Genomic DNA, 27,225 nt, shown 5'->3' with positions numbered 1-27,225 from the left:
TGACTCTAGAGAAACCCCCTCACCCTCATGGCCTTCAATACAAACGCCATCATTGCTCTCTGCAGTCAGGGTTCCCAGAAATGGAGTGGTGGTAGGAAATCTCACAAATTAATATCTTTACTTTTCACTCTCTGTGCCCCTACCACTAAGAACTTCACTCATCCCCTTTTCAGAGCCCAGGGGTATGTGTGTGTGCCTCAACCCTCCATATAACATGTGTTTAGGGTTAGGGAAACCACACCCATCCCACCACAGGCATCCCGCCACTCTGAGCCCATCGAGGGGTATTTGTGTGTCTCAGCCGTTTCGCACCTCTGAGCTGTATCAGGGCAGGATTGCACTGGTCTTGCCATTCCAGATGTCTGGGACCCCTGGTCTGTCTGGGCTTTATAGACCCAAGGCAAAGAGGAGGGGGTTCTCCAGCTAAATTCCGATTGCTGCCAATTTCTAACTTTATTCCTTCTGCTTTGGATCCCATGAGGGGTCTCTCCACCCCTTTAGGGAACTCCTCCACTTGCATAAATTGCCTAACTAACATCCCAGAGGTTCAGCCTTTATTTTGCTCCTCTCCTGCCCAAGAACATTCCATGGTTCCCTGTCCCTTTGAGCTCAAATCCAAACTCTTGGCAGGATTATCTGCCCCATTTCCTACTCCTTCCACCCTGCATGCTCTAGCCTCTGTGCCATCACCCCTGCAGCCTCTTCCTCTTGCAATACCCTTCCCCATATTCTATGCACTCACTACATGCTTCAGGAATCCAGACATCACTTTCTGCCTGAGTCATTTCCTGAGACCCCAAGCTGAGGCTAATCTCATTTATGCCTCTTATATGATGCTGATAATCTGCCCCCTCAATTAATCACAAGCCCCTCTTTGGTTTACCCATTAGAATCAGAGTGTCTTGGCGCTTCTGTGTTCTTGGCTGTACTTCACCAATCTCTCTTCTACCTACCACAATTTGACTGCCACATGCACTGACACTGTTTCCTACAATCTCCCCTTCAACACTGGTGGGCCTCAGAGTCTCTTTCTCTGCTTCTTTCTTTTAACTAGCTCCTTATCTGGGAGATTTCTTCCATGTCCTCTTCTACTGAACCATTCAGAAGAGCACTGTCTGAAAGAACTTTCTGAGATGATGAAAATGTTCAGTATTCTGTGGTGTCTAATACAGGAAGGAATAGTTACATGTGGCTACCGTGCACTCGAAATGTGGTTGAAGTGACTGAAGAACTGAATTCTCAATTTTATTTACATTAATTCAGACTTACATTCCAATAGCACCTATAGCTGGTGGCTACTGTATTCTAGAGCTCTTCCCAGAGCATGCCTCTTGTCATCTGCATACCTAGCTGCCCAGCCACCTCTTACCTATTTATTTCCTTTCATGTCCATTTTTCATTCTCATTCCCTCCTTACAGGCAACCATTCTCATTGGATTAATGGGTACATATTTTAAATGTTTTAATGAACTAAAATGTACATATGAAAATAGGCAGAAATAATAAATTTATACAGCTCATGAAATTATCACAAAATGAGCACATGGTCATAACCTTCACTCACCTCAAGAAATAGAACACTTCCTGGAAGCCCTCTTTGTACGCCTCCCCAATCATTGTCCCCTCAACTTTCAGAGATGAACACTATTCTGGCATCACAGATTGTTCTGCCTGTTTTTGAATTTCATGTAAATAGAATCTGAAGTCCGTGTTGTTTTGTGGCTGTCTTCTTTTGCTCAATACTCGGTCTTGTTTGGCTTTGTAATTTTAGCCAGTCTGGAGATAAAATGGTATTGGGTTGAGATTATAATTTGCATTTCCTTGATTCTGAATGAGGCTGTTCTAGTTTGCTAGCTGCCAGAATGCAACACACCAGAGACGGATTGTCTTTTAATAAAAGGGGATTTATTTCGTTAGTTCTTCAGAGGAAAGGCAGCTAACTTTCAACTGAGGTTCTTTCTTATGTGGGAAGGCACAGGGTGATCTCTGCTGGCCTTTTCTCCAGGCCTCTGGGTTCCAACAACTTTCCCCGGGGTGATTCCTTTCTGCATCTCCAAAGGCCTGGGCTGAGCTGCGAGTGCTGAGATGAGGTATGTTGAGCTGCTTGGGCTGTGCTACGTTGAGCTCTTTCATTTAAGCACCAACCAATTAAGTCAAACATCATTCATTGCAGCAGACAAGCCTCCTAGCTGACTGCAGATGTAATCAGCTACCAATGAGGTACACATACCATTGGCTCATGTCCACAGCAACAGAACTAGGCACGTTCACCTGGCCAAGCTGACAACTGAATCTAACTACCACAGAGGCCAAGCCCCTTTTCATGTATTTATTGGCCATTTGAGTCTCCTTTTGTGATTTGTGGTTTTGGTAATGCACTTATTCCAGTCTTGCCTATTTTTCTATTGAGTTGGCTGTCTTTTTCTTATTCATTGGTATGAATTCCTTATATATTCTGGATCCAAGGCCTCTGTTGGTTAGCTATTTTGACAATATTTTCTCCCACTCTGTGACTCGCCTCTTCATTTTCTTAATGACAAACTTAAACTCTTATTTTTCATATAAAACTTTATCAATCTTTTCCTTTATGAGCAGTGCCTTTTGTGTGCAGTTTAAAAAATCTTTGTCTACCCCAAGGTCATGAAGATATCCTCTCTGTTTAGAAGGTTTATAGTTTTGTCTTTTACATTTAGATTTACAAGTGATCTGGTATTGTTTTTGTATAAGATGTGAGTTTGGAGTATAGTTTCAGTTTTTCCAATAGATGTCTAATTGATACAGAGCCATTTATTGAAAAATATATCCTTTCCCTACTGTCCTGCAGAGCCACTTTTTTGAAAAAATATTTTCACTGACAAATCTTCCCACATATACAGTCCACGGATGGTGTACAATCAGTGGCTCGCAATGTCATCACATAATTGTGTATTCATCACCACGTGCATGTTTTAAACATTTGCATCACTCCAGAAGAAGAAATAAAAAGAAAAAACTCATACATTCCATACCCTTACCCCTCCCTCTCGTTGACCACTAGCATTTCAATCTACCCAATTTATTTTAATCCTTCTCCCTCTATTATTTATTTATTTTCACTGATTTTTTTTTTTTACTCATCTGTCTATACCCTGGATAAAAGGAGCATCAGACACAAGATTTTCAGAATCACACAGTCACATTATAAAAGCCTTATCATTATACAATCATCTTCAAGAATCAAGAATACTGGAGCACAACTCAACAGTTTCAGGAACTTCCCTCCAGACACTCCAATACACCATAAACTAAAAAGAGATATTTATATAATGCATAAGAATAGCCTCCAGGAATTTCAGTTAAGGACAGAGATCATCAGGAGATAGAAATAGGGTAGATATTGGGTAATTGGAGCTAAAGGGATACAGATTGTGCAACAAGACTGACTGCAAAAATTCAGAAATGGATAACACAATACTACCTGATTGTAGAACAATAATTTAAATACACTGAACAAAACTGAATGTGAGAATGACAGAGGGAGGAGGGCTGGGGGCACATATGAACCCAGAAGGAAAGATAGAAGATAAAGACTGAGATGGTATAATATAGGAATGCCTAGAGTATACAATGATAGTGACTAAAGGTACAAATTAAACAACGTTTTTGCATGAGGAAGAACAAAGGAATGTTAACATTGCAGTGTGCTGAAAATAGATGGTCATTCATATTTTAAAACTTTAACTTCTGTGTGAGACTAAAGCAGGAGATGTTTATTTAGTACAAAATTTACATTTTGACTAGTGCATTTCTTAATATAACTTATATGGACAGGTTAATTGAACACCATAAGTACATGGAACCCTCAATAGGGCATGAGATTTTGTAGGTTTGTCAAGGGTGATACTCCAATAAATCCCAGAGTGATTTGAACAGTGAATAAAGAAGTATTTGCAAAGTTCCCTTGGGGGAATGGTGAGAAAGGGGGACAATTCAACTTCCCCATTTGGAGAATCCCTTATATTCTCACAAGTAGTGGGGACAACTAAGTCAATAAACTGAGCCCTCAATCTTGGGGTTTGTTCATATGAAATTTATCCCCACAAAGGATAGGCTAAGCCTACTTAAAATTAGTCCCAAGAGTCACCCCCAGAGAATCTCTTTTATTGCTCAGATGTGGCCTATCTCTATCTCAGCCAACACGGCAAGCAAACTCACTGCTCTCCCTCTCTCTATGTGGGTCATGACTCCCAGGGCTGTAAACCTCCCTGGCAACGTGGGATAGAAATCCTAGAATGAGCTGAGACTCAGCATCAAGGGGTTGAGAAAACCTTCTCGACCAAAAGGGGGAAAAGAGAAATGAGACAAAATACAGTGTCAGTGGCTGAGAGATTTCAAACAGACTCGAGAGGTTATCCTGAAGGTTATTCTTATGCATTACAAAGATATCCCCCCTTTTAGTTTAAAGTGTATTAGAGAGGCTAGAGGGAAGTGCTGGAAACTGTAGAGCTATATTCCAGTAGCCTTGTTTCTTGAAGATGATTGTATAATGATATAGCTTTCGCAATGCGACTGTGTGATTGTGAAAACCTTGTGTCTGATGCTCCTTTTATCTATGGTATGGACAGATGAGTAAAAGATATGGAATAAAAATAAATAAATAATAGGGGAACAAATGTTTAAAAAATAATGGATAGATACATGGGGAAAATGTACCTATTGCAAACTATGAACTATGGTTAACAGTAATATTTTAATATTCTTTCATTAATAGTTAACAAAAGTACCACACCAATACTATCAGTCAATGGGGCGGTGGGGGTAGGAAAAGGGGTATGGGAGGATTTGGGTTTTATTTTTTACTTTTTTCCTTTCTGGAGTAATGAAAATGTTCCAAAATTGACCATGGGGATGTATGCTCAACTGCGTGATGATACTGTATACTTCAGATGGTCTGTATGGTGTGTGAGTGTTTCTTAATAAAGCTGTATTTTTAAAAAAAAGAAGAAGAGGGTAAAAATGAACTATAGGGTGCACGGGTGGTTTAGTGGTAGAATGCTCACCTCTCATGCAGGAGACCCGGATTCAATTCCAGACCATGCACCCCCCCCAAAAAAAAATTATATATTTACTTTAAAAAAAAAATAGCTTCCAGGATAACCTCTTGACTCTGTTAAAAATCTCTCAGCCACTGACACTTTATTTTGTCTCATTTCTCTCTTCCCTCTTTTGGTCAGGAAGGCTCTCTCAATTCCATGGTGACAGATCTTGACTCATTCCAGGATTTCTGTCCTATGTTGCCAGGGGGATTTACACCCCTGGGAGTCATGTCCCACATAGGGAAGAGGAGAGTGAGTTCACCTACCAGGTTGGCTTAGAGACAGTGTTGGATAACTTTTGTTTTAAACCAAGAGACCATATATGCCACGCATCAGCAAAACTATGTGTAACCTTTTGAGATTAGCTTTTTGTCATTGTCGCTACTCAGCATGATTTTCTTGAGATTCATCCAAGGTGATGTGCACATCAAGAGTTCATTCCTGACCCAATATGGAGCCTGCCCTCTGCCCTCCTCCCTCTTCTCAGCTCTGGCCACCCCTGCTGGCACCATGGAAGGCTTTGCTTTTCTCAGCCCTGTTTGCCCTGGCTTTGGCTTCCCCCACCCCAGCCCCTGATTTCTTTCCCAATATGTTATCAACCACCTCCAGCTTGGAGGACAAAGCTACTGAGGCCACAGAATCAACTACTGAAGAGACTCTGGAGAAAAGAAAGGGGTTTGATTTTTTTCCTGATGTGCAGTCAACTTCTTCTAGGTTTGCAAACCACAAAGGCTATTGTAAAATCATGTGGCAAAATCCTCTATGTCTGCAAAACTCAGAGAAATGATGGGTGGGGATGAAGAGAATTAGGATAAGCTTCCGGAGTGATTCTAACCCTCTATCTCCTCTAAGCCTTTGGCGTTCCCTTGGTTGAATCTGGAGAGACTTGCCCTCACCCTGACAGCCCTTGATACAAACTCCATTGTTCTCTCTGCACCGGGGCTCCCAGAAATGGAGTGGTGGTGGAAAATCTCACAAATTGATATCTTTACTTTTCACTCTGTGTGCCCCTACCACTGGAAACTCATACTCTTTTCAGAGCCCAGGGGTGTGTGTATGTGAGGGATGATGCAATCCTGAGGGATGATGCAACCCTGTGCTCCACCGCTTCTTATCTTTTCTCTGGAAACCCCACTGGTGACCCAGGAAACATGTGATGGTTAAAGAAACCACACCCATCCCTCTAGGGGCAGCCTTGCTCTGAGCCCATCGAGGGGTGTTTGTGTGTTTCAGCCTTTGACCTCTCCCTGTGGTATCAGGGGCAGACTCTGCACTGGTCTTACCATCCCAGATGTCTGGGACCCCCTAGCCTGCCTAGGCTTTACAGACTCAGGGCAAGGAGTTGGAGGTGGGGTATCTCTCCAGCTAAACTCAGTTTGCTGCCAGTTTCTATCTTAATTTCTTCTACTTTGGATCCCATGAGGGGTCTCTCCACCCCTTTAGGGAATTCCTCCACTTACATGAATTACCAGACTAACATCCCAGAGGTTCAGCCCTTATCTTGCTCCTCTCCTGCCCGAGAACATTCCCTGTCCCTTTGAGCTCAAGTCCAAACTCTTGGCAGGATCCTGCCCCATTTCCTGCTCCTTTCACCTTGCATGCTGTAGCCTCTGTGCCATCACCAATGCAGTTCCTTCCTCTGGGAGTACCCTTCCCCATATTCCACCTGCTGACTCCATACTTCAGGAATCCAGACATCACCTTCTGCCTGAGTTATTTTCTGGAACCTAAGCTGAGGCTAATCTCGTTTATGATGCTGGATATCTGCTCCCTCATTTAATGGAAATCCTCTCCACTAGAAACAAGGGGTCCTAGGGCCTCTATGTTCCTGGATGCCCTTCACCAGTCCCTCTTCCACCCACCACAATCTCATGTCCACATGCACTGACACTGTTTCGTACAATCTCCCCCTTTAACACAAGTGGGCCTCAGAGTCTGTTTCTTTCTTTCTTCTTCTTTTTTTCTTTACTCAACAAGTTGTTTAAACATCTGAATTGACTTCCATGTGCCACCAACATGGCCATATAATTCTTATCCATAAGACTGTTATGAAATACTTTTCTGCCTTTTAGGAACCAATTTACACCGACTATTCCATTCCTCTGACCTGGTGATATAACAGTAGTATCAAGAGGAATTAGGTAGTGCTTGATGAAGCCAAGTGAGTTACTAGTGATTACTTCCTTTTCCAAATACTTATAAAACATTTTGCTGCATATAGACATTAACTTGTCAAATCTACCCTTTTCCCATTTTTGAAAATAGGATACTAGAAGGTATGAGCTATTACTTGCTAAAGGCTAACTGGCTCTAGGTTCACAATCCTTCCCTTATGGAAGTAAAGTTAACAAAAAATTTCCACCTTGGCAGAATTCCAGACTCAGGAGACCAAGAACTTCTCAACACTGAGATCTGAGAAAGCCTATAAATGAAGGAGCAAAGGTAGGCATTTATTTTCTATGCTAAACCTGATTTTCAATAAGAAAGTTATCTGATTTACAAAGGAACCTTTAGCATAAACCATAAGCAATGGCAGTTTTGCTCCAGTGACTTTGTGTCAAAGACAGGCAGAGAGTGTTAAATAACTTGATCAATTTTAGAAACTGCTTTGTATGCCAAGGCCATCCTCTTAGAAAAGTCCAAGTTCTTGAGCTCTCAAAAGCATTTTCAGTGAGGCAGTTTACAAGTTTAACCTCAGTATTTTTGTATAACTTAAAAATTCATGTGTATCACCTCAGTATTATTGTTGTATAATTTTATGAATTTATGTATATTCATGCATATCATCTTAGGAATTTATGTAAGAAATTATGTATTCCTAAAGCGTGTAAACAGCAGGGAGTAAAACAAAATATCTGCAGTGTCTGTCTGCCCCTGGTCACGTCTGCAGACCCTGCCTCAAGTCACGCCCACAGAACAGGGGTCCTCTGCGCATGTCCCATCTCAGACAACAGAAATTCCAGACCTTTCCAGTGTTTACTGCCTGTTCCCATAGTGACTCCCATCTTGTTTACTAGGCTATATAATTTGGAATCCAAGAATATTTGGGGCTCAGACTTTGGATGGAAGTCCTCTGAGCCTGCCAGCAATAAAGTTTTAGTCACTTCTCAGAGGTTCACGTGCTTTTTTGGGAAAATGGAGTTTTCACTACTTCATCAGTTCTAGGCAGGTGATCCCCTGAGAATTATTTTGGGACCCGCTGGAGCTTATTTATGAACCAAAGAGCAAAGCTGAACAGAGCCAAGGAGTGCCACAGGTGAGTGGCAGCAAAAGGAGTTGGAACATACATCATCCGTGTGCTAATACCCAAGTCCACCTGTGTATATGCCAAAGCCAGCAGAGTCACTGCTGCCATCTTGGTCCTTTGAGGAGAGGGGAGCCTCCAGGAGAAGAAGTAAAGCACTGTAGTGGCAGTGACTGAAGTGATTCCCAATTCACAGTGATCAAACTGCACCATGGTGGGATTCTCAAAAACATTCCTTAGGATGGGGGAGCATGTAGAAAGATCCTCTGGGATCCAGGATTCTCCCGTCTTGGGGAAGGAGCTGTAAACAAGTCCGTCATCCAGCCTGCCACAAAAGCTCCTGAGAAAGCTGTAAGGAGCGCTCAGTTTGCTGTTCCATGACCCAGTCGTCTTAACACAGGAGTTGACAGGTTTCAGGCAACTTGTGCTGGGGAGCACAGTGAGAGTGAGGTCCACAAACCAACACAACAAGGATCAAGGACTGTTCCCAGGTGGGCAGCAAGGCGGTACAGCCTGACCTGACAGATGTCGTGGGAGTCCAGTATTTCTTCTAGTCCACTTTCCCCCTTGTCCCATCCTAACAGGAAAGTAGAGGAAGCCACAGAGGGCAGGAATGTGTCCTTTCATGCCATGGCTGAGCCAGCCCTTTCTCCAAAAGTAGGAGCAGGCAGGATATAGGCGAGGTCTACAAGGCACCACGACATTCGAGGTGAATGTTCCATGTACCAGATCAACTTGAATTCTACCAGCATTATATCATGGCTCAAGATTTTTAATTCTGGAAATCGCTGGTATTTTTGGAATCGTGCTTCCCATTTCTCTTGGCTTCTAAGTGGTTCATGTCCTTCATTAAATGCCAGTCTACCATTGAGAGGCCAGGCTCTGTCAACCTAGTTACTCCACGAAGAACAACTGCTCCAGCCACCGGTCCACTGCAGATCAGGAGCCCTCGGCCCACCACCCGCTCAGCAGCCTTCAAGGGAAGGGACATTTTACCCCTTCCAGATTGCAAAGCAACTTCAGAGATGGTGCTGTATTGCCCTGGGCTCAAGGGGCACCTGATCCCACAGCTGCAACCACACTGTGCTCCGGTTGCCACCTAGGAACAAGTTGTCAGACACAGAGAATCCCCATCCAGGACTTTGAGGGTGGAAAGAACAGGTGCTGCACAACGAGGGCAGAGCACGGATGCCACCTGCACACACCAGCGCTTTGCAGTCTCCTTTCTCTCTCTGCTTCTTTCAACTACTTCCTCTCTGGGAGATTTCATCCATGTCTTCCTATACTGAAGCATTGAGAACAGCACTGTCTAAAAGAACTTACTGTGATGGTGAAAATGTTCAGTAGTCTGTGCTAATACAGTAGGGAATAGCTACATGTGGCCACTGAGCACTCAAAATGTGGCTAATGTGACTGAAGAACTGAATTCTTAATTTAATTTAATTTAAATTCAGACTTACATTCCAATAGCACCTGTAGCTGGTGGCTGCTGTATTCTAGAGCTCTTCCCAGAGCAGGCCACATCTCATCTGCCTACCTAGCTTCCCAGCCACTTCCTCCTACCTATTTATTTCCTTTCATAGCCAATTTCATTCCCATTACCTCTTTTTTTTCCTGGTTTAAATTTTTTTTAATTTTTATAATTTTTTAAAAACTTTATTGAGATGTAACAAACATACAATAAAATTCACCCTTTTAAAGTATACAATTAAATTAACTTTTATGTTTTCAGAATTTTGCAGCCATCACCACAATTAGATTTTAGAACATTTTCATCACCCCTGAAAGAAACCCTGTACCCACTAACAGTCTGTTCCCATTCCTCCCACCTCCACCCCCTACCCCTAGCCCTAGACAACCACCAATCTATTTTCTGTCTCTATAGTTTTGCATATCCTGGACATTTCATATAATTGGAATCCCAATATGTAATCTTCTGTGACTGGCTTCTCTCGTTTAACATGCTTCCAAGGTTCATCTATGTTGTGGCATGTACTAGTACTTCATTCCTTTTTATTGCCAAATAATGTCCTATTATACAGATACATTGCATTTTGTTTATCCATACATCATTTGGGTTATTTCCACTTTCGGCTGTTAGGAATAATGCTTGTATGAACATATGTGCAGAAGTATTTTTCATGGACATGTATTTCCATTTCTCCTATGCTGATACCTAGCAGTAGAATTTTTGAGGATATATCAAACTGTTTCCCACAGTAGCTGCACAGTTTGCATCTCTACCAGCAATGTGTCAAAGTTCCAATTTCTCCATATCCTTGCCAACACTACTTTTAGTGTTCTTAAAAAAGTATTATAGCCATCCTAGTAGGTGTTAAGTGGCATCTCTTTGTAGTTGGATGTGCATTCCCCTAATGATTAATAATGTAAAACATATTTTCATATGCTTATTGGCCATTTATATGTCTTCTAATTCCCATTACCTCTTTATAGGCAACTGTATTGGCTAGGGTTCTGCATAGAAACAGAATTAGCTGGAGATATCTGTAGAAATAAAATTTATTAAAGTGTCTCACGTAACTGTGGGAATGTAGAATCCAAGGTCTGTAGGGCAGGCTGCAAGCTGTAACTTCGATGAAGGGTCTGGATGAACTCCACAGGAGAGGCTCGCTGGCTGAAGCAGGAAGAGTGATTGTGTCTTCTGAATCCTCCTTAAAAGCCTTGTGATGATGAGATTAAGCTTCACTCACTGCAGAAGACACTCCCCTTAGCTGATTACAAATGCAATCAGCTGTGGATGCAGCCAAAGTGATCATGATTTAACTCCATGAAATGTCCCCATAGCAACAGATAGGCCAGTGCTTGCCTGACCAGGCACAAGGCACCACCACCTGGCCAAGTTGACACATGAACCTGACCCTGACAGCAACCATTCTAATTTGATTAATGGGTATATATTGAAAATATTTTAATGAACTAAAATACACATATGAAAATGGACATAATTAATACATTTATACAGCTCAGGAAATTATCTCAAAATGAACACATGCTTAAACCTTCACATACTTCAAGAAATAGAACCTTTCACCCTCCTGGAAGACCTCTTTGTATGCCTCCCCAATCACTGTTCCTTCCTTATCTCTCGTAGGTGAACACTATTCTGGCATCACAGATTGTTTTGTTTTGAACTTTATGTAAATGGAATCTGAAGTCTGTACTGTTTTGTGACTGGCTTCTTTTACTCAATCTTTTCCTTGTACATGTAACTATAATTCATTTCTCATCACAGTAGGATACTTATTTGTATTTAAAACTACACATTCACTCATATTTATGACAAGCATTTGGACTGTTTCTAGCTTGGGCTAATGCATCCTGTCTTTGGGTCCACATGTGCCACCTTCTGTTGGGATGTGGTGTGGAGTTCCTAGTCATGGAACTGTCAGGTCATTGGGCTCAGTATTAGCAGATGCTATAGATGGGGTTTGAGACCCACTGACATTCCCAGGAGCAGAGTATAGGCCTTCTCATTGCACCACAGCTTTATCAATACTTGGTCTTGTTTGACTTTGCAATATTAGCCAATCTGGAGATAAAATGATATTGGGTTATGGTTGTAGTTTGTGCTTCCTTGATTATCAGTGAAGTTGAGCCCTTTTTCACATACTTATTGGCCATTTGAATTTCCTTTTTTGTGATTTGTGGTTTTGGTAATGTGCTTATTCAATTCTCTTGCCTATTTTCTATTGAGTTGGCTGTCTTTTTTTATTCATTGTATGAATTCTTTATATATTCTGGATACAAGGCCTCTGTGGTTGTATATCTTGACAGTATTTTTCCCACTCTGTGACCTTTTAATTTTCTTAATTATGGACTAAAATTCTTAATTTCATACAGTCCATTTTATCTGTCTTTTCCTTTATGAGCAGTGCTTTTTGTATGTGGTTTAAGAAAGCTTTGTCTACATCAAGGTCATGAAGATATTCTCTCTCTTCTAGAAGTTTTATTGTTTCACCTTTTACATTTAGACTTACATTTGATCTGGTGTTGTTTTTGTGTAAGATGTGAGTTTGGGATTCAGTTTCAATTTTTCCAGTAGCCAATTTACTTAGCATAATTTATTGAAAAGATATCCTTTCCCTGCTGTTCTGCAGGCCCACTTTTATTTTAAATCAAATGACCATATATGCCAAGATACAACAAAACTGTGTGTAACCTTTTGAGATTAGCTTATTTTTTTGTTACTCAGCACAATTTTCTTGAGATTCATCCCAATTGTTGTGCACATCAGGAGTTCATTCCTGACCCACCCTGGAGCCTGCCCTTCTGCCCACCTCCCTCCTCTCAGCTCCAGCCAGCCCCAGTGGGTGTCATGCTCAGGAAGGCTCTGCCTTTCACTCCTCTGGGTGTCTTGGCTGTGGCTTCCCCGACTCCAGCCCCAGATTTCTTTCTTAATATGGTATCAACCACCTCCAGCTTGGAGGACAAAGCCATTGAGGCCACAGAATCAACTCCTGAAGAGCCTCTGGAGAACAGAAAGGGGTTCTATTCCTTTGCATTTCTACAGTCAACCACTTCCTGCTTTGCTAACTGGAAAGGTGATTGCAAACCTATGTGGCAAAATCCTCTATGTCAGATATCCCCTTGTGGTTTGGAAAATTCAGAGAAATGAGGGGCGAGAGGCAGAGAATTAGGATGAGTTTTCGAGGTGATTCTGACCTTCACTCTCCTATAAGGCTTGGGCTCTCCCTTGGTTGATTCCAGAGAGAGGTTCCCTCACCCCGACAGCCTTCATTGCAAACCCCACTGTTGCTCTCTGCAGCTAGGGATCCCAGAAATGGAGCGGTTTTGGGAAATCTCACAAATTAATATTTGTATTTGAGATTCTCTGTGCATCTACCACTGGGACCTTCTTCTCTCATACTGTTTTTGGAAGCCAGGGGTGTGTGTATGTGAGAGATGTTGCAACCATGTGCCTCACCCCTCCATAGCTTTTCTCAAGAAACCCTACTGTGACCTTTGAAATATTTGCTTATGAACAGGGAAACCGCACCCATCTCCCCATGGGCAGGCTTGCTGTGAGCCCAAACAAAGGGTGTTTGTGTGTGCAATGGTTATGTTCTGGTGTCAGCTTGGCCAGGTAATGGTGCTGACCTGTGAAGCCAGGCAAATACTGGCTTAACTATTGCTGCAAGGATATTTCATGGTGACTGATAAACAAGAAGGCTGGTTTATTAACTTATCAGTCAGTTGATTACAGCTGTGGCTGATTACATCTGCTGTCAACTAAGGGCCAATCTCTTGCAAAGGAGATAGTGCAATCTGTTGGATTTGATTCATTCAGGTGAAGATTTTAAATGGCAAAGAGAGAATTTTCATTTCTTCTTCTGCCAGGGAGCCTCTCCTATGGAGTTCATTGAGACCCTTCATCAGAGTTGCCAGCTTTACAACCTGCCCTACAGTTCTTGAACTCTTGCATTCTCATGGTTGTGAGAGACCATTTTATAAATCATATAGTTATGATCGCTTCAGTGGGTTCTTTTTTTTTTTAGAGAACCCTGACTAATACAGCTTGGTACTGTGAGTGGTTCTTGAGAAACAGAATTTTAAAAATGTTTTTACAATTGACTTTCTACTCCGGTTAGACTCAGAGGCACTAATGACACTGTTTCCAGTAATGAAGATGGCATGGACAGTCCATGGTGTGAGTTAGCAATAGAGATATGCAAAATATGACCATTTCATTCTGCTAATTGCACACTTATATGTGGCAAGGCTCTGGGTGAGAGTGTTTTTGACACCTTAACGGAGTTGTGTGTAGTTAAGAGATATAATGATGTTGGTTAGTTATTAGATATGCTGGATACAGTTATGTGTTAGGCAAAGGGTTGCTAAAGGACTCCACTTGAGACAGTGAGTTAAAGCTTAAGGGGTTTATTGCTAGAGAGAAATAGTTGTTGTGGGGGCCACCAAAGGAGAGACCACACAAGTCAAAGCAATTTGCTAGCCAATTAGGAGTCTTTATTAGCCTGCTGGCAACTGCTTCAGAAACCCAAGAAGGAGGATTCAGAGAGCAGCTCTGAGAAGTTCTCAAGGGGGGCTTATAAAGGTAAAAACCACAAGCGTATCCACAGAAGCAGGAAAAAGGACATTATCTTTTAGAGCCACATCTTGGTTTGCAGCTGTAAGCAAGCAATCTTATTTACAGAAGCAGAGGAATGCCATTTGCTCTTGCACAATACATTCCATTCTTTTAGTTTATTAACAATGATTATTGTTCAATTTTTAACTCTTGGGAACTTTCTGCCCTGGATCTTGTATGGACTCCGGATACCTTCTTCTTGCTGGGGCCTGATTTATTGCTCCTGACCCCCCACATTCCCCACTGGTTTTATGAGAGAATCAAATCATTGTTTCTGTATTTTGATTATAAATCTGTTGATAGTGGGTTCGAAGGACTAATGATTTAATAGCTTGTATTCTTTTTTTCACATATGAGGCCAGACAGTTTATTATACAGAGTCCAAACATTAAGCCTAATAATACGAGAATTAGGGGTCCTGTTATGGCGGTTAGGAGTGTGGTTAGCCATGGGGACCAGGAAAACAAATTTTCATACCCGTTGGTTTCAGCTTTCCGGTGTTCCTCCCACTCTCGTAACCTGCTATGGACTAGGGCTAGACTATTTTTAATTATTGCAGAATGACTGGCATACAAGCAGCAGGTCTCTCCGAGGGTCATGCATAACCCACCTTGTTTCAGAAATAGGAGATCTAAGCCTGTGCGGTTTTGGAGGATGACCTCGGCCAGTGAATTTAGGGAGTTTTCTAAACGACTGACAGAGTTTTTTAATTCACTAAGGTCCCGATCAGCTTGTTTGCTAAGGGTTTTAAAGTTTTGGTACCCAGTGATAAAGGCTGCAGTTCCGACTGCAGTTGATCCTGCGATGCCCAGTCTGACAAGGAGGGGCACCAGGATTGGGGCTCGCTTGGACTGGTAGTGATTTCTAAATGTTCCCTACCCCCTTCCCCAGAATAATAATATACTTGGGGCTAATGTGAATCAAGATACAAAATTCCTCCTCGACGGCCATTATTGGGGGAGTTATGCAGGGGGTGATACGAAATGTGCAAGCAAACCAAGTGCTATCAGGAGCTACAAGGAGCTACATTTAGGGTTGAAGTTAAAATGTTCTCTAGTGATATGAGGAGTCTGCAAGAGTCACTACAGGGGAATTTAGCTAGATTGAAATCCTCAGAATAAATTCAGGTTCCCTGACCTTGGAGATTTCCTAGGGTGAGTTTTGGTTCCTGTCCCCACCTGCATAGGTGCTGGCCTTGCGCTTCTTGGACCGAGAGGTTTCTGATATGGGTGTCTGTGAGGCCTAGGGAGATATTAGCTCCCATTCCTATGTAATAAGGGGGTTCAGGGTTAAGCAAAGCCAGCAGTCTTCAGTAGTAAGTGGATTGGTTTGATTCATGAACTGGAACACTGAATCCAACGTGTCAAGGAGGGGTTTTTGGGGGGAGGGGGAGAAGCCTGTATGAGGGCTTAAACAGGTGAGACTGTTTGGGTTCGGGGAAGCCCGGGGGGTGGTGATCTGCCCCACCCTCTGTCTGGAGGGAGGGAGCCGCAACGGTGGCGGCCGCTCGAGCGGCAGCGGCTTTTGTTTGGGGGGTTGTACGGGTTTTACGCCGGGGTTTAGAGCTCTCTTTGGCCCTATCCAGGTTGTTCGGTTTTCGGGGAAGGAATCTCTGAATTCTGAAACCGATGCCGGGATCATAACCCGTGACGTATAATTTAAATTCCCAAGTTTTCCCACTGTCCCAGGCTTGGGTTTACCAGGAATGGATTGTAATAATAACTGGGTTACAGGCACCTTGGGTGCAACTGTCGGGGCTAGGGGTTGGTGTTCTTGTTAAGGTTATGAACGGATCTCAGTCAGTCCATTTTGTGAGTGTTTCACAACCCCATTTGGCACAACGGTACTCGTCTTCCCCCTGACATTCTGGACTGCCCTTTTCAGGACAGGCATAATGGCCAATATACTGTAAGCTTCTTTCTTGGGGAAGGGTGCCACATCCATATCCCCAGATTATAGTTGGCCCTCCCCCTTGAAGATGCCCCCCCATCCTCTGATTTCCCCAGTAAGAGTTCCGCTGGTTCCCAAACAGCGGGCAGAGGTCAAACTGGAGGATTGGGTGGGATGGAGTGGTGTTTTTAGCGACCACTATACTGTCCACTGTTGTAGTGAGTTCCCAGGTGTAGTTCATGAGCTGGTGAGGACTTTTTCCCGCGACCCCCACCAGGGATATCAGGAGGACCCAGAGGATTTCTGGAAAGTCTTATCTTTAGTGGATCCTCGGTTCGCTGGATGGTCCATTTTCTGGGGAGCTGGTCCAGGGCAGCCTTCTTGATCTGGGTGTGATGAATCCAGTGTTGTTTTTCCACAACTTTTACCGCCATTGGGGTTGTGAGGATTCCTGGCAGGGGTCCCGTCCACCGGGCCTCCAAGGTGGCTGGCTAAAGCCTTTTAATCCAGACCAGGTCTCCAGGCTGCATCTGAAATAGATCTTTGTTAGGGGCAGGATTTGTTGGTCCTGGATGGGCTGCCCTCACCAGTTCCCGGGTACGATGGGTGGCAGACTGCAAGGCTTGTAATAATTTTAGAAGAGAATGGTTATTTAATTCAGCTATTTTCTCTTCCCCCAACTTAGGAATTAGTGGGGATGGTCGCCCAAACATGATTTCATATCGGGTAATTCCCTTAACATAGGGAGTACATTTAGTCCTTAGGAGGGCAGATGGAAGGAGACTCACCCAGTTTTCGCCAGTCTCGAGCTTTAGTTTAATCAGAGTTTCTTTTATTGTTCTATTCATTCTCTCAACTTGCCCTGAACTCTGTGGCTTATAAATACAATGTAATTTTCATTTAATATCTAATTTTTTTGCTAACAATTGGGTAATTTGGGCAATGAACGCTGGCCCGTTGTCAGACCCCATTGCAGTCGGGAGGCCAAATCAGGGGACAATTTCAGAAACTAGTTTTCTTACTACTATTTGTGCTGTCTCGGTTTTGGTAGGGAATGCGTCAGTCCATCTGGAGAAGGTGTTGAAGAAAACTAGCAGATATTTGTATTCATATGGACTGGGTAATATTTCTGTGGTGTCTATTTCCCACTGTTCTCCTGGGGCTTGTCCCTCATCCTGGTCCCTTGGGGTACCTCCTTTCCTTGGCCAGAATTTACCTGGGTGCAGATGTGGCATCTGGATATTTGCCGGGATTGTTGCTGCAGTCGGTGAATGTAGTAATTTCTCTGTAATAGTTCAGTTAGTTTCACACTGCCCGGGTGTGTATTTTGGTGAACCTGGGCAACCAAATTGTGCCCCAGGTGCTCTGGCACCAGAATTCTCCCATCCAGGAGAATTTTCCAACCATCCGGATCTGTTCTAGCGCCCAGGGTTTCTCCCAGTTTAATTTCTTCCCCAGTATAGTTTGGAGGGTCGGCAGTACCCGTCTGAGTAAGACAGGAAGTATCTGCAGCATCCCCACTGTTTTTTGGGCAACCTCATTTGCCGTTTTATCAGCCAGGGCATTTCCTTTAGCGATTTGAGTTTCAGCAGTCTGATGTCCTTTGTAATGTATAATGGCTGTCCTTTTCGGTAACCAGATAGCCTCTAGCAAGGTGAGTATTTCTGGTGTATTTTTTATTTCTTTTCCCCCTGATGTCAAAAGTCCCTGCTCCTGATATAGTGCCCCATTGACATGTGCAGTTGTGAAGGCGTATCTGCTGTCTGTGTAGATGTTGACAACCTTCCCTTTTCCCCACCTCAGAGCCTGGGTCAGAGCTATCAGTTCGGCCTTTTGGGCTGAAGTCCCATGTTCTAGGGCCTGAGCCCAGATGACTCGGTTCGCAGTTACCATTGCTGCCCCCACAAACCTGATTCCCTCTGAGACATAACTAGTCCCGTCTGTATGTAATTCTTCATCAGGATTTGGCCAGGGGTTGTTGGTGAGGTCATCCCTCAGGTTTGTGAGGGAATCCAGGACCTCATGGCAGTCGTGGATGGGCTCAGACGGGTCATCATCCAGGAGTAAGGTGGCGGGGTTCTACAAGAACTGGATTTATAGGGGTGTAGAAGTGGTATGCCTCAAGGAGGTGCTCAAGGAAAGTGGCCGGAGATTCGTCCGGTGTTTGTATAGTTTCGCTTACCCAAGATAAGTTGATCGGCTTTTTGGCTGTCGCTCGTAGTCCCCGAAGCAGAGTCTGGCGATACTGATTGAGAGCCTCCTTACCTTTATCAGTGTTGGGATCCCATCCGTGGCGGGTGGAGGTGAACACAGCCTCTAATCGGGTTGGCTCGGTAGTAGGCTGTCCGTCAGGTCCAAGAATTAACTTCCTCGCCTCTCTCCTGACTCGATCTCGTTCCTCGGAGGTGAAGAGGGCCTGGAAGAGCTGTTGGCAGTCCTCCCAGGTGGGCTGGTGGGTAAAAAAGACAGTCTCCAAGAGGGAGATGAGCCCTTGGGGCTTTTCAGAGAAAGAGGGATTTTGGTTTTTCCAATTATATAGGTCGCTAGAGGAAAAGGGGACATAGACCATGAAAGGTGGGCGGGCATCCCCTGGGGTAGGACCAACCTGTCTTAAGGGTAAAATTGGGGCCCCAGAAGAATCTGGTGACTGTGTACCAGAAGAGGGGTGGTAAGCAGAGCCCCTTCTGGTATGGGGGAGCTGAAGGTCACCTCCTGGCTATTGGAGGGGCTGATTTCCACCTCTGGGCTGCCTCTCCCCTCTGGTCTCAGAGGGGGCAGACAGGCTATCGGATATGGGGGAGGATTCATTAAGAGCAGATCCTCCGGTGGTCCCGTCAGTCCTGGGACCCTATTAGTCTTTTCTTTCTGAGTGTTCTTTAGTATGAGGGCTGTTTTGGCTCTGGGGGTTCTTCCTTTTTGGGACTCCAGGCAAGATCGTAATCATTTAGGTTTTTCTGTTAAAATTTCAATCCAAATTAGTATATAGGGGAGCTTGTCAGAGTGGCCTGGATCACCAAAAATCATCCTTTGGACTCTGTAAGCTATAGATAGGTCTGTGGTTCCCTCGGAAGGCCACCCAGAACCAAAAGTTGGCCACTCCCGTGAGCAGAATTTCTCCAAGTCGAAGGCACTGACAGGGGCTCCGTAGTCTCTGGCCTTCCACTGAAATTCCTGAAAATTTTCCAAAAAACATTGAAGGGGAGTACAGACAGATGAGCTTGACTGACCCATGGCAATTATGACAAGAACAACATGGAATGCAACAAGACCAATAGATGAGAGAAAGGACAAACTAAACCAAGACACACACAAAAACCTTAACCTTAACTGATTCCTAACCAGAAGCCCCAGTCAACGTCTTGCTCCAGGACCTGACCTCGGAAGTAATGCTGCGTCCAGCCTTCCAGAGGTCCCTAACCTGGATCCAGTAACAAAACTGTACTCACTGGTGAGATTTCCAGAAACAGATGACTCCACCCAGATTTTTGAATAATTTCAGAGTCCTGTAGGACTGGCCTGGTTCCTGGTCCTTGCCTGGGGCCAAGAAACGTCTCTCCGAGGTCTTCCCCTAGGCCTGACCCTGGTTCCAGGGGCGATCCCCAGGACCTGTGGTCCCATTAGGGACGATCTTGCTGGGGCCTCCAAATGTTGTGGGGCACATTAAAGGAGAGACCACACAAGTCAAAGCAATTTGCAAGCCAATTAGGAGTCTTTATTAGCCGGCCAGCAACTGCCTCAGAAACCCAAGAAGGAGGATTCAGAGAGCAGCTCTGAGAAGTTCTCAAGGGGGGCTTATAAAGGTAAAAACCACAAGCGTATCCACAGAAGCAGGAAAAAGGACATTATCTTTTAGAGCCACATCTTGGTTTGCAGCTGTAAGCAAGCAATCTTATTTACAGAAGCAGAGGAATGTCATTTGTTCTTGCACAATACACCCCATTCTTTTAGTTTCTTAACAATGATTATTGTTCAATTTTTAACTCTTGGGAACTTTCTGCCCTGGATCTTGTATGGACTCCGGATACCTTCTTCTTGCTGGGGCCTGATTTATTTCTCCCACCACCCCCCCCCCCACACACACACACATAGTTTGACAGAGAGCAAAGGGAGAGCAGGGAGGTGGGAGCCAGCAAAATCTGGTAGCAAAAGAAAAGGAAAAATGGCTCCAACTCTCTTTCTGGCAGGTTGTGGTTTAAAAGAAAAAACCATGCCAAGAAGGTTGGGGATGACATGTGGCCACAGGTATCACTGGGAGTTATCAGGCTGGTGCAGATCATGACTTCAGGCTCATGGTTATCTGCTCCGGTCTCTGGCAGGTGTGGCGTCCACACACTTGTGCTTATTATCTTGGTGTCATATCAGGTCCTGTCAGAAGAGTTGCTGAGGGAGAGAAACTGAAGGGGCCCCCATACCATAGAATTCATTTTGTATATTGTTTATTTTCTGATACCTAACATTATGAAAGAAAGGGATGAGCTGAAGGCTTTAAATTTGCAGCTTAAGTGCCATATGAATGATGTAAAAGTTGCCATGTGTGCCCTGAAAGAAAATCTTATTTCCTGTGGTTGGAGACGTGGAATCTCTGAAAATCAGACCCAGAGCCTCATTGTGCAAGTAGTAGATTTTCAACATAAACCCAGTTCTCAACCTTGCAGTGTGTCTGCTGTTAAAGTAAGGACTGATTGGAAAAGAATGGGGTCCTGAAACATGGAATGGGGACATGGAAATCCTGGATTCTGCTGAGTCTTTGCTAGATAGACCTTAATGGTCTATTTCAAGGAAACAGTCGCCCCACCTCCAGCTTGCCCTGAGGAAAGAGTTTCTGACCTCCAGCCTGTCTTAAGGAAACAGCTTCTGGGATAATGGTGGAAGGAATATAAAATTGGATCAAGCTGAATTTATTGACGTGGAGTCACTAAGCAGAGATTCTGGATTTAGTGTTGTAGCTCGAGGGGTTAGAAAAGGTGTTAACAGTTTGGATAGTTGGCTGAAACATGGATCCAAAGGTGGCCAACAATTGTATGATGTGTGAATAAAACTTTAAAAATAAACAGAGAGAAACAAGTGCTAGATAAAATACAGAGAAAGAGATGTACCTATTCACTGTTGGTAGGGAAACCGAGAGGTGCAGCCCCTTGGAGGGCAGTGTGGTGTCAGGAGGCTAGGGTTGGGGTTGCCACATGATCCTGCAACCCCATTACTCAATATGTACCTGGAGAAACTGAGTGTGGGGACATGAATGGACATTTGCACACTGGTTTTATGGTAGCAGTGCTCCAATTCACAATGGATGGAGGTGGCCTAAGAGTACAACAACTGAGGAATGGAAGGGGGAACTAAGTTGTGAGGCATGCAACCAGGTGAATGAACCTTAAGGACTGTATGTTGAATGAAATGTCAGAAACAAAAAGACAAATATTATCTTTTTTTTTCACTCATATGGACATATGGACTAACTATAATTGTAAAAACTCAGTGAACTGAAGTCGAGAGCATGGGTTATCAGATTGGGACCTATTGTAAGCTCTTACAGCAGTCACATATGTTCAGGAGTTGTAACTGTTATGTCTAAATTCTGAGTACTGAGATGTTTGCATATAACCTGGTCATTCCCAGAAACTTCATGTATTTATGTGACACCTGAGACTCAGAGTTAGAGCTCTGAAGCCATGAAAGTCAGCAGTACCTCATACAGGAACGTTTAAAATTTGAAAAAGTGATCAGGCATCAAGTAGAGATAAGAATGAAGCTGAGGGGACAATCAAATCAACAGACCAAGTCCTCAATCTTGGGGTTTGTCCCTATGAAACGTATCCCTACAAAGGATAGGCTAAGCCTACTTAAAGTTAGACCTAAGAGTCACCCCCAGAGAACCTCTTTTGTTGCTCAGATGTGGCCTCTCTCTCTAAGCCAACTTAGCAGGTGTATTCACTGCTCTCCCCACTACATAGGACATGACTTCCAGAGGCATAAGTCTCCCTGGCAACATGGGACAGAACTCCTGGGACTTACTAGGGCCCAGCATCATGGGATTGAGAAAATCTTCTTGAACAAAAAGGGGAAGAGAGAAATGAGGCAAAATACAGTTTTAGTGGCTGAGAGATTTCAAACAGAATCAAGAGGTTATCCTGGAGGTTATTCTCATGCATTATACAGATATCCCTTTTTAGTTAATGACGTATTGGAGTGGCTGGAGGGAAGTACCTGAAACAGTTGAGCTGTGTGCCAGTAGCCTTGTTTCTTGAAGATGATTGTATAATGATATAGCTTTTACAGTGTGATTGTGAAAACCTAATGTCTGATGCTCCTTTTTATCCAGGTATGGACAGATGAGTTCCAAAAAAAAAATGGATAAAAATAAACAAATAATAGGGGAGATAAGGGGTAAAATAAATTGGGCAGATTGAAATACTATGAGAGGGAGGGTAAGGGGTATGGGGTATATGAGTTTTTTCTTTTCTCTTTTTATTTCTTTTTCTGGAGTGATGCAAATGTTTAAAAAAATGATCATGGCAATGAATACACGACTGTGTGATGATATTGTGAGCCACTGAATGTGTACCATGTATGGACTGTATGTAAGTGAAGATTTGTCAATAAAAACATATTTTTTAAAAAGGTGGCCAACATTATCTGAGGTCAAAATGCTAGAACTGCCCTGCCATAATATAAGTGGATCCAGAGGCTTAAAGAGATTGGAATGTTAGAGCAGATTTATCATGGAATACCTTTTCATACACCCCAGGAATGTCCAGAGGACTCACCTTTCACAAGAATTTTGAGGAATAAGTTTCTGAGACTAGTTCCATTGTCCCTGAAGAGCTCTATAGTTGCCCTTCTCTCTAGGTCAGATATTACTGTGGGAACTGCTGTCACTGAGTAGAATTCTTAAACATAGTGGGGATGATCAGATCCCAAGTTGGCAGAAGTCATGTGGTAACAGTTAATCATCTTAGACAGGGTGGGTATGGCCACCATAATGTACAGCAGACTCAAAGCAGCAGTCAAGATAATCTGACTTGCAGAAACTTGTGGCATTGGCTAGTAGATCATGGGGTACCTAGAAGTAAAAAAGATAGGATGTCTACTAAATTCTTATTTGAAGTGTATAAGCAGAAGAGTTCTAGGACAAGTGAACAGAAGTCTAACTCGAATTACAAAAATAGAGAGTCACAGCCCCTTAATCAATTTCAAGACTTGAGACATTTTACAGACCCAAAGCCCTATGAATGAGGGGAGGGCAGGGTACCCTTGGGGGAGGACCCTGTAACACTGCCCAAAATTTACACCGTTAGCCTTCCTCACAGCCTTCCCCAAGGAGAACTTATGGTCTTTTACCAGAGTGACTATGCATTGGGAAAAGGAAAAATCCCAATTTTGGGGATTATTACACACTGGCTCAGAACTGACACTAATTCCAGGAAACCTATAATGTCTCTTTAGTCCACCAATCAGACAGGCTTATGATAGCTAGGTTATCAATGGAGTTTTAGCTCAGGTCTGTCTCACAGTGGGTCCAATGGTCCCCAGACCCATTCTGTGGTTATTTCCCCAGTTCTAAAATGCATAATTTGAATCAACATACTCAGCAACTGGCAGAATTCCCACACCGGTTTTCTGACTTGTGGAGAAAGGGCAATTATGGTGAAAGTCATCAGAAATGCCCCTACCCAGAAAAATAGCCGATCAGAAACAATACCAGATTCCTGGAGGGACTGCAGAGATTAGTGCCACTCTTAAGGATTTGAAGGATGCAGGGGTGATGATTCCCACCACATCCCCATTCGATTTTTCTATTTGGCCTGTGCAGAAAACAAATGGGTCTTGGAGGATGACAGTGGATTATCATAAACTAAACAAGGTGGTGACTCCAATTTCAGCTGCTGTTCCAGATGTGAAAATAGATGGTCATTCATATTTTAAAACTTAATCTTCTGTGTGAGACTAAAGCAAAAAAAGTTTATTTGATATAAAATTTATATTTTGACTAGTACATTTCTTAATATAACTTATATGGACAGGTTAATTGAACACCATAAGTACATGGAACCATCAACAGGGCATGAGATTTTGTAGGTTTGTCCAGTGTAATACCCCAATAAATCCCAGAGTGATTTGAACAGTGAATAAAGAAGTATTTGCAAAGTCCCCTTGGGGGTATGGTGAGAAAGGGGGAAAATTCAACTCCCCATTTGAAGAATTCCTGATATTCTCTCAAGCAGTGGGAACAATCAAATCAATAGATCAAGCCCTCAATCTTGGGGTTTGCCTCTATGAAACTTATCCCCGCAAAGGATAGGCTAAGCCTACTTAAAATTAGTCCCAAGAGTCACCCTTAGAGAAACTCTTTTATTGCTCAGATGTGGCCTATCTCTATCTCAGCCAACACGGCAAGCAAACTCACTGCCCTCTCCTTCTGTACATCGGACATGACCACAGGGGAGTAAACCTCCTTGGCAACGTGGGACAGAAATCCTAGAATGAGCTGGGACTCAGCATCAAGAGATTGAGAAAAACTTCTCGACCAAAAGGGGAAAGAGAGAAATGAGACAAAATGAAGTGTCGGTGGCTGAGAGATTTCAGAGCCGAGAGGTTATTCTGGAGGTTATTCTTATACACTATATAGATATCCCCTTTTTAGATTAAGGTGTATCATGCTAGAGGGAAGTGCTGGAAACTGAGAGCTGTGTTCCAGTAGCATGTTCCTTGAAGATGATTGTATAATGATATAGCTTTTGCAATGTAATTGTGTGATTGTGAAGACCTTGTGTCTGATGCTCCTTTTATCTACAGTATGGACAGATGAGTAAAAACTATGGATTAAAAATAAATAAATAATAGGGGGAACAAATGTTAAAATAACTTAAATAGGTTGAAATACTAGTGATCAATGAAAGGAAGTGGTAAGGGGCATGGGAAAAAAATAGGGGGAACAAAGGTTAAAATATATCAGGTAGATGGAAATACTAGTAGTCAGTGAGAGGGAGGGGTAAGGAGTATGTTTTTAATTTTTAATTTTTTTTTCTGGAGTGATGCAAATGTTCTAAGAAATTATCACGGTGATGAATATACAACTATGAGATGATATTCTGAGCCATTGACTTTACACCAAGCATGGAATGTTCATATGTTAAAGAATGTTCATGTTTGTATGTTGTTTTGTATGCAGTTCCCGATGTTTTTAACCTCAGCAAGCACCTCAATTGGCCATGGTTCTTTGTCTGGTGGGGTGACCCAAACCTTCATTCCCAATGTTTCTAGGCTGTTAGAAGTCCTGCCTGGATTGGGTTGTTGCAGTTTTCCATTGACTTTAATACAGGGCATAACAGTACTAAGATATGCTCTAGGGGGTCTCTTGTATTAAGGAAAACTCTTCTTTACTTCCCTTGTGTAACTGCAGTACTATTTCCCCTTGATAATCAGGCACAATCATGCCAGCCAGTACAATAATCCCCTTCCTTGCCTATTGATTAGAGGCATGAGAAGCCCAAGTGGCCAGGTGGCAGTCTTAACATCCAGTTCAGTGGAATCATTCTTGTGAATCTTGGAGCACTCCTCCTTTTGGAACTAGGACTTGTAGACAAGCAGAGCTTCAGGTTTAAGGGACAGGAAGCAAAAATTTTCCTATTGGATCACTAGGGGTGGCAGAGAGTGGTGCTATTCCCATTTCCACCCCTTGATTTCTGCATCCATGAATCCTGGATATGGGAGAAACAGCACCATACAGTGGATACTGATTCAGATAGCCTCCTTGAGAACACTGCCTCAGCTCTGCAAGGTATTGTCACCTATTGGCACTATAATTGGGTCTTCCAAAGGCCATTCCAGGTTGTGGTGGTCACCTTGATGCCTGTGGGTTTGGGCAGCTAACCACCAGGCTATAACCAGGCTCCAAGCCCAGAATCTCAGCTGCTGCTGCTGAAGTGCAGCTTGCACCCTGGTCACCTCATCCATCTCCTCGGTGCATTTCAAAAAGCTGCATGAAATCTTCTGTGCCCTCCTTGAAGATTTAAAAGGAGTTCCAGAGAAGCTGTTGGAGATGGCCAGGGATCAAAGATAAGAAGTTGATCAGAAATTTTGATGAAAAGTAACAGGAAGCAAATGAAATGCTGGCAGAGATGGAGAGATAACTATTTACGGACCCCTATCTTTCCCAAATCCCATGATGTCCCAGTTTCAAATTTACCAGAGGGACCTTGCTAAACTCCATCAGGAAGTTAGAAGTACACTTTTGACAGCTACACCTGGGGGCCAAGGAGATATGAAGTACAGCACATATGTGGTAGAGAATGAGCATATGACTAAGCAACAGTCATAAAGGGCATTGCTTCTGCAAGCCACTGACAGCCTGAATCAGGCCACCCGGAGTATTGAGTGTGCTCATCGGATTGCTACAGAGACTGACCAGATTGGCTCAGAAATCATAAAAGAACTGGGGGAGCAATGAGAGCAGTTGGAATGTGCCAAGAGTAGACTGGTAAACACAAGTGAAAACTCGAGCAAAAGTTGAAAGATTCTCCATTCACATCCAGAAAAGTGGTGACCTACAAACTGCTGTTTTCCTTCATCATTCTACTGGAGTTAGTCATCCTGTGAGGCCTGGCTTATTACAAATTTTTTCTCTAGAACTTTCTTGGAATGGTTTGCAGATCAGAACTTTGACCCAGTGAATGAATGGCATTAGGAACAAAGAATAAACATTCCGCTGCTATGACCTGACAGTCCAAGTATGCGCTGTTTAGGAAACTATGGGAGAAGGGAAGGAAGATGAAAAACCTCTTAAATGTGAAAGAACAGCAAGACCAGTGTGATATACCAAGGTAATAAATGATATTTCTGATATCTTTTAATCTTCATGTATTTGTGAAAGTTCTCATTCTTCGGTGGTTATTGGTATCCAGCTTCATTCC

The 27,225-nt window shown here is 43.2% G+C and overlaps 2 pseudogenes; one reads left to right on the top strand and one right to left on the bottom strand.

Annotated features, from left to right (window-relative positions):
• Positions 1–8,259: 8,259 nt before the first annotated feature.
• On the bottom strand, positions 8,260–8,946 carry LOC143659181 (heme A synthase COX15 pseudogene; annotated as a pseudogene).
• Positions 8,947–24,744: 15,798 nt separating this feature from the next.
• On the top strand, positions 24,745–26,941 carry LOC143658357 (vesicle transport through interaction with t-SNAREs homolog 1B pseudogene; annotated as a pseudogene).
• Positions 26,942–27,225: the final 284 nt, after the last annotated feature.

This window comes from Tamandua tetradactyla, chromosome 16 (assembly GCF_023851605.1).
Source record: "Tamandua tetradactyla isolate mTamTet1 chromosome 16, mTamTet1.pri, whole genome shotgun sequence".
NCBI lineage: Eukaryota > Metazoa > Chordata > Mammalia > Pilosa > Myrmecophagidae > Tamandua > Tamandua tetradactyla.
This window is presented reverse-complemented; position numbering and strand designations above follow the sequence as displayed.